This window comes from Notolabrus celidotus, chromosome 1 (genome assembly GCF_009762535.1).
Source record: "Notolabrus celidotus isolate fNotCel1 chromosome 1, fNotCel1.pri, whole genome shotgun sequence".
Taxonomy (NCBI): Eukaryota; Metazoa; Chordata; class Actinopteri; order Labriformes; family Labridae; genus Notolabrus; species Notolabrus celidotus.
The window spans coordinates 27948748-27963306 of NC_048272.1; the positions used below are offsets into that span (position 1 = coordinate 27948748).

At 42.0% G+C, this 14559-nt stretch overlaps 1 protein-coding gene across 1 annotated transcript in view; it reads left to right on the plus strand.

The window, feature by feature from the left end:
* Nucleotides 1-8222: 8222 nt before the first annotated feature.
* The window catches only part of LOC117818108 (extracellular sulfatase Sulf-2-like), a 78720-nt gene continuing 72383 nt past the window's right edge, over nt 8223-14559 (plus strand). Inside the window, exon 1 of the mRNA XM_034690983.1 lies at nt 8223-8337. The gene's annotated coding sequence lies outside the window, so the exon portion shown is untranslated. The remainder of the gene's footprint in view (nt 8338-14559) is intronic.

Sequence of the window (14559 nt, forward strand, 5' to 3'; positions counted from 1 at the left end):
GTGAGAGTGTAATTAACATCACACTGTTATGACCACAACACAAATTGAATCTAATCTCAAACCCAAGTTCATACAATAAACAAGCCTCTTAAAGCACCATCCACAAAAGTCTGCATTTTTTAGTTATTGTATTCTTTGCTGACATCGATTTTGTATAAAAAAATAAACATCCATAACACAATATGAGAACGCTGCCCTGAGACAGTGACCTTTGGTTGTGATGTCAGTTCTTTCTCTGGGCTCTTCAGGAGCTCTCCTCACACACTGACAGCCTCCTGATTGAATGCCAGTGAGTGTTTGTTTGTGGACCTGACAGCCTTACTAAAAAGAAGTTAGGTACAAACAAGTAATTCATTATTGATGGCACCAAACATGACCGGTTACTAATCCGCATAGCTGTTCAAGGCCCCTTGATTTATATGTTTGGTCCTTCCTTCTCTTTGCTGAGTTCTGAGACTGGAAGGCAACAATCGAGGGCACATGAAACTTCACTGAAACAGGAGGCCTTTTCACTTAGGGTCCTGTGTAACTATGTGTATGCATATTTAAGTGTAGTATGCTTCAGCACAGGAACAAAAAAGAAAACTAGAATGTATGCATTTTCATATAAAAATATTTTAAACATCCTTATGCTTAAAAGGGATTCAACTCCTCTGAGTGACTGCCTTCTTATTGTTTTAAATTGATTGCAAATGCATTTGTGCTAAGAACACTGGGGTGCCTTGTTAGACAAACCCACAAGCGTTTCTTATTTAATACGTGCTTCAGATTTTAGCAGAGTGCTGTACATTAGTAATGCAAATAACACAGTGTCAAAGAGGTTTTAGTTAATTAGGTGAAGATACTTGCCTCGGCCTGTAGCGGCTTGTGTTCCTCGGGACCGCAGACCTCGACGGGGGGCGCTCTTTGATCTGAGGATCCCACGGTGTAGTAACGGTTGCTCAGCTTGTGCAATGCCTGCTGTGCATGTTTGTGTTTGTGTGTGTGTGTGTGTGTGTGTGTGTGTGTGTGTGTGTGTGTGTGTGTGTGTGCACCTTCTTGAGACTGATTTAATCTTTACTAATGGTGTTTGAACCATACATTATTTCACTGTTAAAAGTTGAAGGTCTGGCTTTAACACTGAGTAAAAAAATTACAATGTAAAACTCCAATATATCAGTGTAGCAAAATCAACACTGACATATTTTACAGTCCTTTATTGCAATGGATGAGACACAGAAGGCTGTTTCTTTTGTCCCTAAAGCCAACCCCAATGTCCTTGAATAACATATAGAGCCAAAAGCAAATAAGGAAACACTTCAAAATATATTATTTTTTGGTAGGATGGAAGTTACACTAGTGATCCTTGGAAAACTGTAGAAAGCAGAATCAGTGCAAATTACTCACATACTATAGAAGCAAGTCTTAATTGTTCCTCCTCGATGTTCTGCTTATAACATGCATGCCTTATGTTCCTCATTTGTGTTGCCAGTAGTGTTGTAAGTTTGATTTTGTATAGACTGTGGTGTAATGAATTAATTTAAATGTGTGACCCATGTGGTTGAAGACTAGTCATTCTTCAGGGTACGTACTTGCGGAAAACAAGGTATTTGAGCTCATACAGCTTACAATAATTAAAGGATTTATGCATTCCCACAAGGCATTCCCAACGAATATTACTTATTCAACTGTGGCAACAAAGTTCAAAATCATATGTCTACTGAAATATAAACAGACTGAACAACTTGTCAAAGTAGCCTCAACCGTCCAATCACCTTTTCAAACTGATGCATGAGAATAGTGATGCACCCCTGTTGTGAGGTGGAGCGCATTATTCCTCCGACCCGTTGTACACCTCCCCCTGCTGGCTGAACACCAAACAACTCAGGCTCCCTTAAGGAGATTAGCAGTGTCACATTCTAATTACTCAGTGCGAATACACTGTGTGAAAATGTTGTCAGACAGAGCACTAAAGACATCAGAAGAGTACTGTTTTGTATTAACAAGGAATGATGCAAAATATGTTGGATGTCAATGAAGCTGCAGTAGTGGAAAAAAAAGGAAATCTGTTACTTTCAGCCAAATATTACACTGTAAAAAATGCCCCTCCAAAAACAAGAAAAAAACTTAAAATAAACTTATTTGAAGGTACTTTACCTTGAAATAAGCAAGAAAATCTGTCAATAGAACAAGTGAAAATTTGCTTGGTAAGATTTCTTGAAATAAGACATAATATTTAGAAAACTTTGATCTTAAAATTAGCAGGGAAAACTTATTTTAAGCAATAATCTACCAGTATTTTAAAGCTTAGTGTCTCAGAATAATTCAGGAATGCTAACAATTAGTATTTTTTTACTCAAAAAAAGATTATTGCAGTTATAAATTTCATGTCAACTTCTTCATTTGAGATATATTCACCTTAATTTGAGTTGTATTATAGCTGCACTTCTCTAGGTGTAAGACCATCTTGTACTTGAAATAAGATTACGAAGTTTAATTTGAGAATTTTTAGATATAATGTCTTCTCATAGTGAGCTGGATATACTAATATTCAGTCATGTTGTTTTTTAGGAGAAGCCAGCTATGCTCTAAAGTAGGTGTTTCATTGTGTGCATGGAGTTTGAGGGTTTTTATTTTTATCTGATTTAGAAGAAACAGCGCCTGAAAACTGTCACCCACCCTTAAAAAAAACACTTGTCTTTCTTTCTTTCTTTATTTATTTTATCAATGGAGCTGTTTTCTGATAGACTCTCCAATAAAATGCATTTACTTCTTGTCTTGTATGAAATGTAAAATAAACCTTGTTTCTACTAAATTACAACTTAAAGATTGTTTGACTTGGCAAGATATTTAAGATGCATTGTCTTAAAACAAGTCCCTCTATCTTGCTCAAATGTTACTTGTTAAGTAAATTTATCTTAAATCAAGTGGCATAAAACATGTTGACTCAAAATGAGACAATTTTACTTGGTAAGATTTTGAGTTTTTCCAGTGTATCAGTCCCAAATACGTTTTGGCTTGTCAAATACAGTGTAACTGATAATATTGCTAACCTGTTTCTTCAATGTCACAGTTCAGTTCAGGAGTGGAGAAATTGAACTCATGATAGGGCTACCAGGACACTGCATTGGAGTGGAGCCACCCTTAATGATAATAAAAAAGGAAGGCATACTTTATTCATCCCCAAGAGGAAATACAAATTTTCACTCTGTTTTGGAGCATGCTACACACACTTTGGCCAGAAATACACACTCAAACAAGGACATGCACAAATACAGAGATGTCGGAGTTAGGGGGCTGCACACAAACGAGCACCCTGAGCTGTTGGGGATTCTGCGCCTTACTCAAGGGCATCATAGCGGTGCCCTGGAAGTAAACTGGCCTCACCTCTTCAGTGTTCCAGAGGTACCGTCTAAAAACATCCACCTGCTGCAAACTGTCATATAAAGATGCTGAGAACACTAGTCTGTGATGCAGTTAAGGAAGCCCGGCCTTTTCTTTGTTTAATTGCAAAGCTTTTAGTCAGCAAGAGAGATTCAGAGTTTATTAGTGTGAAAACTGTCCAACTAAAAGAGAAGCAATTTAAACTGAAATCTGTGATGAAGGAAACTTGGCTGAAGCTTCTATTCTTTTTAATTGTATCATTCAGAGTTGTGGGACACTCATAAATGAATTATAACAGCACCTCGGGATATGGGACAGCTATGGTCGCTCATAACTGACTTATTAACTATTCATACTTTCAATGGGAGCATTTGATCTGATGGTGACAATAGGGCTGAGATAAATAAGAGGAGTATACATTAAACATGACTGGCTGATGTGATGTGTGTAGCGTGCATCAGTATGTAGTGGTGTTGGGGTGTTCAGCTAATCCTTGGCTGGCGCTCTGACAACCTCTTGCAACTAGGCAACTCAAGGAGAGACGGTCCAGGAGCAGCGAGCACAGCAGCAGACTGTGACTCATTCAACTATTTGCATTTGTAATTCGCCAAGAAGGCCGTCCTCTAGACATAAGTTTAATCCTCTGATGTTTGTGTGTGTTGCTTGTGTCTGTGCTTTGCACTTAAACACACACACTGGATACATATTTATTTAAAGTTTTATTCAGTTGGAGGCAGGAGGATGGAGAAGTTGTAATGGCTGTACGCTCAAAAGTGGATGGCCTTTAACTATTCTACCTGCGGCAGTCACTGCAGTATTTTCAGGAGAATTGTTTCAAGGTGGGAGGACTTTTCTCAACCTCCATTCTCTCAACCTTGTGCCCTTGAGTGCCTAGATTAGCAGCATCATCAGCTCTTTCTTTATTCTTTATTCATTTTCCTTCCGTTCTTTTATCTGTCTCTGTTTCTCTTCATAATGTAGCCATGGTGATGCAGAGTACACAGGAGCCACTTGCACATTCACATACACACAGTCTCAGCCAGGGAATCACAGAATGGAGGGGGGCGGGGTGCGGGGGATGCATGTGCATGGTGATGGAGGGAAGTCAGCCTTAAACCAACCAGCCCGAACCAAGAGAAGAATGGGTTGAAAGCCCGGGAAGATAAAGAGAGATGGCGAGGAGAAGAAGATAGTGAGGGGTCTGACTCGTTTGTACCTGAGTCTTCCCTTCATCACACAGCCGGCTGACAGGGGATATTTTATATCAGCCTGGCACACAGTGCAGAGAAGGAAAAAATTCATTTGTAAAAACAAAGTCCCAGCCACTGACAAGATCTCATACAACATAACTGTCTCTCTGAGCTATCAGGAGAGGAATCATTCATTCTTATTTATGCTCCTCCTGCCTCAGCACTATCATGCAAAGGTGGTACAAGGCCTTGCCTGCTTTGTGAACAATGAAGCAGAGACCCAAGAAGGAGAACGTGTATTCTCTTGGGTCAGGATCCTTCTTGTGTCTTCTAAAGACACTTCTCTCTGTAAACCTCACATTATGTATTCTTTGCATCTCGTTTGGTCGTTCTATATCTCGACATTTTTGGTTCTCTACGTGGGAATTTCCCAGACGCCAGTTTGATTGTACGATATCAACCTGTAGCATGAGTGTGTGTATGAATGTGTGTGTGTTTATGTCAGGAGTGTAACTACAAAAAAGATGGTTTGGTTCAGCTGTCGGTTTTAAGATCTCGGTTTGGTACAATTTTCCGTACATATAGGAAAACAAAGTCTAGACACGACATTTCTTTACCTTTATTATGAACTTAATGAACTTCTACAAATTATCAAAAATGCAGCATCAACAGTTCAGGCTTGTAGGCCTGCTCAGATTTACCCTTTTAAATAATAGTTTCAATGAAACATGATAAAAAATATACAAAAAGAAAAATAGGAAAAGGAATAGTGTCCAAAATGAACACCAACCAAGCTCCAAAAGTGGGCAGATTTTCTGTTGAGTGAGTACATTTCGGAGGTCTGTTCACTACATAGTGGGTAAATATTTGTATCAAATAGTCCCGTAAGAGGCGCTGGGGGCCTAGCGGTCTAAGCGCCCCACATACAGAGGCTACAGTCCTCGTCGCAGGGGTCGCCGTTTCGATTCCCGGCCGGTCGACCATTTCCTGCATGTCTTACCCCGCTCTCTACTCCCCACATTTCTTGTCTCTCTTCAGCTGTCCTATAAAAAATAAAGGCAAAAAGGCAAAAAATATATATATATATATTTAAAAATAAAAATAAATAAAATGAAATAGTCCCGTAATTAATACATTTATATGCTGAGTTTTTACCCCATCTTTGTGTAGCTGCTGCTTCTCTCTCTCCGGCTGGTCTGTTGTCTGCATGTCGGAGCCTCACAGGGTCAACCTGACACACATGAACTGCACAAACACACACAGGAACGCCACGCTTTACTGTTTACTACACTGGACTTCAACTACTGGTGAAACTGGGTTTTCTGGATGAAGACTTTATGACAGGGGGAACTAAAGGTCCATTAAAGTTTTGTCTGGCCGATCAAGAGGCTTAATGTATTTTTTGCCCAAGAGATGATGTGGATTACGCTCAATTAGTAAGTGCACTTTCCACTCCCTCTACCCCTCATGCCCCTCACTGTAGAGGACACACACACACACACACCAATGATCACAGGTAACCATGTTTTAAGTTCAATGCAGAAAACTGATCACAGGTGAAAAAAAAAAAGAATAAAAACTCAGTTTCTTTTTTGGTGTGATTTGTTGAGAAAGTCACTGTACAACTGAAACCAGTGTTCTTGTCTCCTACAAGACAGGCTACACATGCTGTGTGTGGTGCACTTCCTGTTTTCCAGTCCAGGTGGGGTCCTTGGGTTTGAATTACGCTTACTTCCACACGTATGGAGCTCTGCACTGTGCTGAAAGTGCTGTACTGAAAAGGTTCGGTACTAGAGGTCAGTAGGATGACGCAGCTTAAGAGTGCGTGAGAGTTAGTGAGTGAGAGAGAGAGAGAGAGAGCATGGGAGCATGAATAAACCATGGCTTTAAGTGGTGTCACTGGGCTGCTTTTGTTGGCATGTCGGCATTGCTCAGGAAAAACATGGCTGTCTCTAGGGCATTGTCTGTAATCCAGCATGTAAGAGCTGCTAGATGTCTCCTTTATGTAAATAGTCCCAGAGTCTCAGACATCATCTTGTATGCACACAGTGGAGAAATAAATAGTTTTACAGCAGTACATTTTCCTTTAAGATGATTAGGAATATTGTTTGAACGGACTAATCCATTCTTACAAACAGCTCCAATAGGCTTGATCATGCTTTTATTTCCAGGATTAGTGTTGAATGCACCTGACATTAAAGCAGCCAATATGATTGTCTTCATCCTCAAACGCCTTGCTAATCCCCAACTCTGAATAGTTTGTTTAGCGTCTGATAGAGACGGTCATGTCCAAAATAATACTGTTTGAGTTTCTCAAATCAGCATGGTTTCATCTCTTTGTGACACAAACACCAGTGTGCCAAGCTGACAGGGAGATGATCCATTGCAGACTCTGTAATTGAAAACACTATGACAGGTTGAATAATTAATCTCCCTTTCTCTCCCTGCTTCAGATATCCATGGAGAAATACAGAAAATTCAGATAATAGATAAGAGTGTTATTGATTAGATTGGGTGGGTGGAGAGGTGGGGAGGTGCTGAGGTTCTCCATCACTAATCTCTCAGGCTGTGACTGCATCTAAATAACCTGCGGAGAGGGATAAACAGGCGCATCCATCATGGGACGGCTGGTGCAGACAGTGATGGATGCCTTCAACCTGCGCCACCCTCTGCTGCACCTCTTCCTCCTGGTCAGGGATAGGAAGTGACACTGGCACTCAGGAGAAATACCTGGGTTAAACTAGGCAGGAGAATGCTGTTTTAAGCTCTGCTGCAATTGAAAGATTCAGGGCAGGCTTTGTGTGCGTTGGTGTGAGTTTGTAGAATCGTCCCCTGTCCTCGGTCCTCTTGTCTCTTTAAGGTAGTAGGATTATCCATCTCGCTAGATCCAGTTTGTTTTGTCAAAGAGGAAATTGTTTTTATAGATTTGTGTGAGAGTGCCTGTGTGCAAGTGTGAACTTACTCATATATGCCTTCTGAGTGCTTGTATATAAACTGAATTAAGTGCATTCTCTATCTGCATGCCCGTACACTGTGAGCCAAATCCCCTGTGCTGCCTGGACCCACTGAGCAGTCTTGCCCACGCCAGCTCTCCCCAGAGGTGCCAGCCTGATAGATATGGTGTGTGTGCCAGGCTGTGCCTTCCTTCCCCACCAGAGCAGCATTAAGATTGATCCCTCGTTCCCTCCCATTCTTTTTTCTCTCGCTCCTCTGTGTGCCTCTGCCTTTATGAGACTGTGAATAGGTGAAGCTCACAAGCTCCAACAGATGGCCAGAGCTGCCCTGTTTCTCTCTCTCTCTCTCTCTCTCTCTCTCTCTCTCTCTCTCTTTCTCTCTCTCTCTCTCTCTCCCTTTCTCCCTTACACACAAACACAAATTGCACTACCTCATGAATGAGAGCCTAGGGAGAAGATAGGAAGAGGCAGAATTATATGAGACAAGTAGGAGTATAAGAAACAGGAAGCATCACCGGAGAACAAAAAGAGTGAGACTAGAAGAAATAGCAGAAAGTAACAGTCATGGAGAGACACTGCCGAAAAAGGGAGTGAGGGCAAAATTGAATTGTAGATTAAGGGAGCCTCTCTCCTCCCTTTTACCCTCCCTCTTTTATTTATCTCATGTGAAACCACGCCTCCCTCCTTTCACTTGTCAGTGCATCTATAACAGTGAGCTGTCTGCACCGGGCTGTGTGGGGGGTGAGACAAGCTCCTCACTCAGCCAACACAGGGCGACCGGATCTGAACGGACTGGACCGAACTGGATGATACTAGACTGTCCAGAACAGGTGTGTGAATTTTTGTTTGAGCATGTGTGTGTCTATTTGATAGATGACGGGGAGAAGCGAGTGTATCCCTCAGTGTGATCGCTTGTTCCTCCACAGGACTTGCTTCCAGAGTAGCGTATCTAGAAGGTACAGTGCTGGAGCTTTGCCCTAGTTTACACTTGAATGCTCTGATCTGTTCTGTTTGCCTCTGAGATTTATGCATGGAGTCGCTAACAGCATTGCTCTTCAGGGTGAGGAAGATAAAATCTCTGTTTCTTGGGGTGTACTGGACTCTTGGAAGTATGTAGCTTTAAATCAGAACAGTGTAAAGATAAGCTGCTGTCTATGTGAGAGAACAAGTTGGTTGTTAATCTAGCTGTCGACATGTGCTGCTCACTTCAGCTTTTTTTTAGGTGTCAGTCTTTTAAGTTATATAATGTTTCTAAATTATGATATTTTTTTATTAAGAAAATTATTACATTACAATTGTTTTTAAAATAAGTATTAATCAACTTTACTTCATGCAGCTTTTACACTCTTTGGTTTGTGTTGATGTTGAATCCGATTTGTGATTTGTTCCCTTTGTCTTCCTGATTCACAGTCTACAATGTTTTTAATTATATAAGACGTTTTGTCTCAGCATCTCTTTGTATAAACTCAGCCGAAGATAATCCTAATTCTCTCTGAATAGAGTGTTAGAAGTCAATATTAGAAAAAACAAACTAGTAGAGGAAAATATTGATTAAACCAAAGGCAGGGCCAGCCTAGTTATTTTATTGTTTTCCTTTTGGGGATCCTTTCTGAAACCAAGGAGAGATGAGCCACACAGTGTTTAGTCAAGAGTCGCCATTTCCGCAGCCACTGCTGAAGCCTGAATGGCTCAAGTCTCTGAGACTGGTCCCAGTGAATGTACTCACTATCAGTGTTTTGTCAATAGCTTTATGGGTCAAAAGGCTGTGTCATCACCAAGTGGTGGCAGTTGAGAGCAGTGGAGTGGTGGGGGTGTGGGCACTGACCTAGAGGCTGAAATATTTATGATGGAGACAGCTGAATGCCCTGTGCTGTTCATAGCGATATGGCTGGATGGATGAATGAAGTATGGTGGGATTGAAGGAAAGTAAAGAAGCTTCAAAGATCTGTTCTTTTAAGCATTTATTATTTATCACAACGCTCTCTGCCATGGAAGCTCTAACCCCCACATCAACTGGCCTCTTTTCTTGCTGAGATGCAAGTGGACTGCAGGAGGATGCTCCTACTGAGTCTACCTGTCAGCTAGTCCCCCGGTGTGTTAAGACTGCAGCCACATGGTACACACTCTGCTTGCACACACACACACACACACACACACACACACACACACACACACACACACACACACACAAACATGCACTCAACCATGTGAACATAACATTTTGTTTTGCTTTTGTATTCTCACACTAACTGTGCAGCTGTCAACGCATGTGTGCACTCCCTAATGTGAAAAAGAGGTGTACACAAAGCACAGACACACATTTGCACAACATGAAGCCAAACATACAACAGGTTAACTTACACTGCATTTATTTGTGCTTACGCTCATACAATACAAACACAGAAATGCACTCCAAACATTTCATTTGTGTCCGATTTTCTCCCCCCAGTTTATAGGTTTATAATTCAGTTGTTGAACAACTCTTTCTAAGTCACATGGACAACATACACAGACAAAGACGCACACATTCAGAGGGAGTAACGACCTTGAGACCTGTTGATGTTGTTTGCAGCGGCCGTGCTGTGAATACATAAGAGGCCATGTGGGACTTCCGGCGAAAATGGGGCGCTTGGCATGCCGTTTGTAAAAATGAGTGGAAAATGTGCAAGAGAGGGCTGGCAATGCAGTTGAAGGGAGACTACGGCATGAATATGTATTGTATGCAAATGCTGCACGCCGAGGTTCTTGACTCAAGCTGTTGATGAAAGCAGAGGACATGTTCCCCCATCCTCACTTAAGAAGCAATATCGACAGACCCATTGTCCGCACTGCCACAGCTCTGGCCACAGGGGCAGCGTGGTGACAGGTGGCAGATATCTGTGACAGCAGCCAAGGTGACACTGCTTGACTGTCTCTGTGGGCCCGCAGGCGGCCTGGGCAGCACCAGTGTCTGCTCATTTTAACCGCGCCTTAACCTTTTGTGGTTAGACACAGCAAGGTTACAAAACAGGGGCCTTAAGCTAATGTCCTTAATTAGCTTTTTTTTCAACCCTCCCAGGGTTATGGTTCTTTCCAGCTGCTGTTTACCGTTCATTATTACACCAGCTTCTCTATCTGCTACACTTACTTTTTATTTCTACAATACAATAGAGATGTCAAAACAAACTAAATTAACTTTATGCTGAGTTGAGTTGTTGAGTTAAACACTGAAAATAGGGACACTGACATTCAATACACACTTGAAGATACTGAATCTGTTCTTTGTCTACAGTAAGATTATTCCGCTTACCTTTACACACAGCTTCACTCCAACCAAAGGTCCCACAACAATAAAGACAGGTGTGATTCATTTAATGCTGCTCGTTCATAGCAGAAACCCCGAGTGCCACCCAAGATGAGATGCTGCAATAAGCTGTGGTGATATATCAGATCAGCCGGTGCGTGATCAATTATTGAAGCTCTCTGCTGGAATAGATTGATACCTCTAGTACATAGAAATTAATTCATTTCAAGTCTGTTTATGAACACAAATTAATGCACATGTTATTCTGCTAAAATTCAGCTTGAAACTTGGGAACATAACTTGTGTTACATTACTTTTCACCCACACAAATGGCTGCTTTGGAATACATTAAAAGTAGCCTGGCAGTAGGAAGCACTCGTGTTCCCTCTGAGTCCCTGATCATCTCTATGTATGAGCTGCTGTTAACAGGTCCTGAGACGAGCCTGCATCAGGAGATCAGTGCGTAAATCTCGGTGCTGCTGCTCGTCTTTGCTCTAATGATAGAGAGGCACAGGGGCGCTTTGACGACTATACACTCAAACACTCCTTTCTCAACAGCAGCAGTCTGCGGCTGATAGGAGCGCATCAGGAAGAGCACGTTGCAGCGTGTTTATGAGTGCATGTGATTCTGCATTTGTTTTCATATCTCGTGTCTCTGTGGTTGTTCCTGTGCCTTATCAGCTTAGTATGCACAGGGATTAAAGGTGTGATTCCCAGTGTTCACGTTTGGATGACTGTTATGTGCGAGTGCAATGTGATTTCAATCTTCCCCTTCTATGTTGCTGAGCTTGTGCAGTTGAGGTGCCCTACGGAGACGTGTAATTACATCCTGCTGGCCACAGAGTAAGGGCTTCACTGCCCTATCTGTCTCAGGAGAGACAGCGGCTATAGAGGCCCCTTCTTACTAGCAATATCAAACAGCCGAGATGCTGTATCTCCCGAATTTGTAATAAATCCTTCCTCCAATCTCCTCCTCTAATCAGTGTTTGGATCCTGGGGTTATCGGTGGCCTTATGCTACAGTTTTGTTACGGCTGTGAATTATTTATGACCGAATTAACTGCGGTTGCTAAGAGCAGTGATTGGGAGATTTTGGAACATAGCCGAAATCTAACTCAAGTTCAAAGCCGTTTTCTCAAATACTTTTCTGTGTGATAAGCAAAGTCTCATCACTGAGGGTGTAATTAATTCTACAATTAACTCCTTCTACATTTTAACCACCTGAGTCCTTCTTGTTTTGGTCTGAGGAGTTGTTCCAGAACAATCTGCATCATATTTCTCTTCTTCTCTATATTGTGTCTTTTCTATGACCACGTCTTCTCTGCTGATGCTGTTGGCTCCGCTCTCACAGAGGTGTGTGCTGAGAGGGTGTCCATTAGTAAGTGAAAACAAACAGACACACCCCACTCTCCTGGATTTAGGCAAACAATCAATGAGAGTACTCACATAACAGCAGTCTAAGTGGCCCATTGATGTTGTGATTAAATGAATACAGGATGCAACGGTGATGACTTGACACTCAACCCCAAATGTACAAAAGAGATTATTTTCTATTGTGGAATTCTGTTTTTATAGAGACAAACCTAATCTTCTGCCTTTGTACAGCCAATAAAAGAAGAAAGATGGGGGGAAAGGGGGGCGAAAGGCAGTGACAATTAAAGACATAATTAAATAATGGCTGGCAAATTAAGCATTGTGTCCTGTGTATTAGTCCTCCACCCATTTCATCCTGTAGCATCTTTATCTCACAAAAACACCTCTGTCTTCTTTCGTTACCTGATTAGCTCCACTACATCTCTATTTCTAAGATTTACAACTCTTTTCTTTTCCTTTAGCCAGGTTACAACCTCAGCTCTTCACCCCCTTTGCACCCACACCCCTCCTCATGCCTCTCCCTCAGGGTGCAGCAGCCATTGTGATGCCTGATATGGTTTACAGAATTATAGATCTCTGAAATTGAATTTTTTCACTCCACCAAAGCTGTGGGATTGCAGGTTTAAAGATTGGTGCAACACTGACCTGTTATTGAACTGCTTTTTTTTCTCCCACTGAACCCTCATGGAGGAAAGATCAAGAGATTGATGGGCTAATAGCTCTGGAGAAAGACAGGCAGACAGGGACAACCCTTGTAACTGTGTATGTACCTGGCAATTAAATGGATATCGAGTCAGAGAGCTTTTTTGGCTGTTAAGTCTGGATTCCTCTCATGTCGACCACTCTCACACACTCCTCCTCCTCCGTCTGTCCTCACAACTCTTCGCTGTTTGATCTAATTCTAATCTAATGAATCTTTTGATCTTCCTTGCCTGACACCCAGGCACATTGCAAGTTTCTACATCCAGAGTAGCTCAATTAGATCTAATCCTTAAAAGCTGGCTGCTGGTGAGGAAAGTGATTCTCAGTGATGTATAGAGATTTGGACTGTCTACCCCATGCTTATGTTTAATGAACTGTGGGATTCCTTCACTAACCTAAATCCCCCAGCCCCCCAAAAGCTACCTCATCTCAAATCCAGATCAATTCCCCCGTTATTGTTCAGATGTGACTGAGCATTAGCTACGGCTCGATCGGAGGAGCAGCAGACGAAATTGAGAAACGAGGGGAGAGAGCGCTGGAGACAGGCAGCGTGGTGAATGCAACATTAAGATGTTGGCAGGAAGGGGGTATTCATTAGTAGTGGTTCATAGTGGCGGCTTGGTGAACTCTTAATTGGGGAAGAGACAGGGCTGGGGATGAGGGATCAATATGGGCAGAGCCAGGGTTCCAGCCCACTGAAATCAATCAGCCTCGAGCCCCACGAGAGGGTTGAACCAAAAAAAACAGCCTCAGACTCCTGCTCATTTACCCTTTCAGTCAAACTTCATCAAGATCAACAGACAGACAGCTCATTCCTGCTCATCTCTATCAGAGAGCCATAGAGTGTTCTGCTTGTTTATATGCATTAAAGGGTCATTTGATCTTACTGCTGGCATTGACATTAAAGTTTTAGTGTACCTCTACAGAACAGGAGAACATTGTAACTAATAAAACATGATTCATTAAAGCAGGAGAGCTTTATAGAAAGGAATATTAAATGAACCCCTGGCATATTTTTACTCTACTGCTAAAAATAGTCACTTTTTCCTCTTCTTCCTCTTCATCTTTGCCTGGGTAATGGCCATCTTTCTGCCCTGTCACTTTTTGATGTATCATCCTCTTACTCGCATCAAGGACAAGGCCAGGTGTCGCATTTTCTCTGAGTTGCCACGCTTGTCACACTGCCTTGTCACCCACAGCCTGTTCCAATCTCCTCCCTTCTTCCTCCCCCTCTCTGCTTATTCATATTAAATCTGTCACTCCTTTATTTTGCTAGACAAAAGGAAAGTATATCACTTTTGCCATTTGCAGCCTGCGGTGTCTGCCGAATGCTGCAAGTTTATGTGTATGTCATCGTTAGCCAAATAAAACCCTGTCAGAAAAAAATGATATATCTTCTTTTTTGTATTGTTGTCGCATAACTGAAATTCATCCTCCTCCTCCCTGTGTCCTTGGCTTCAAATGTCTTTGTCAGTTTTGTGCTAAGCTATCCAGGAATATGCTTCACAAAGGCAAAGCAGCCTTGACAGAGGTATCAAACAGTTTTTTTACAGCTCCAGATGGACTAACAGACAGACAGACTGGCACAGGTGCCCTCCACTCTCTTTGATGCCCATGAGTGGAGAGCAGCTGGGGTCAGAGACATGCCTTGGCGAGGAGATACATGTGGGCTTACATGGTTCTCCAGTTTATTC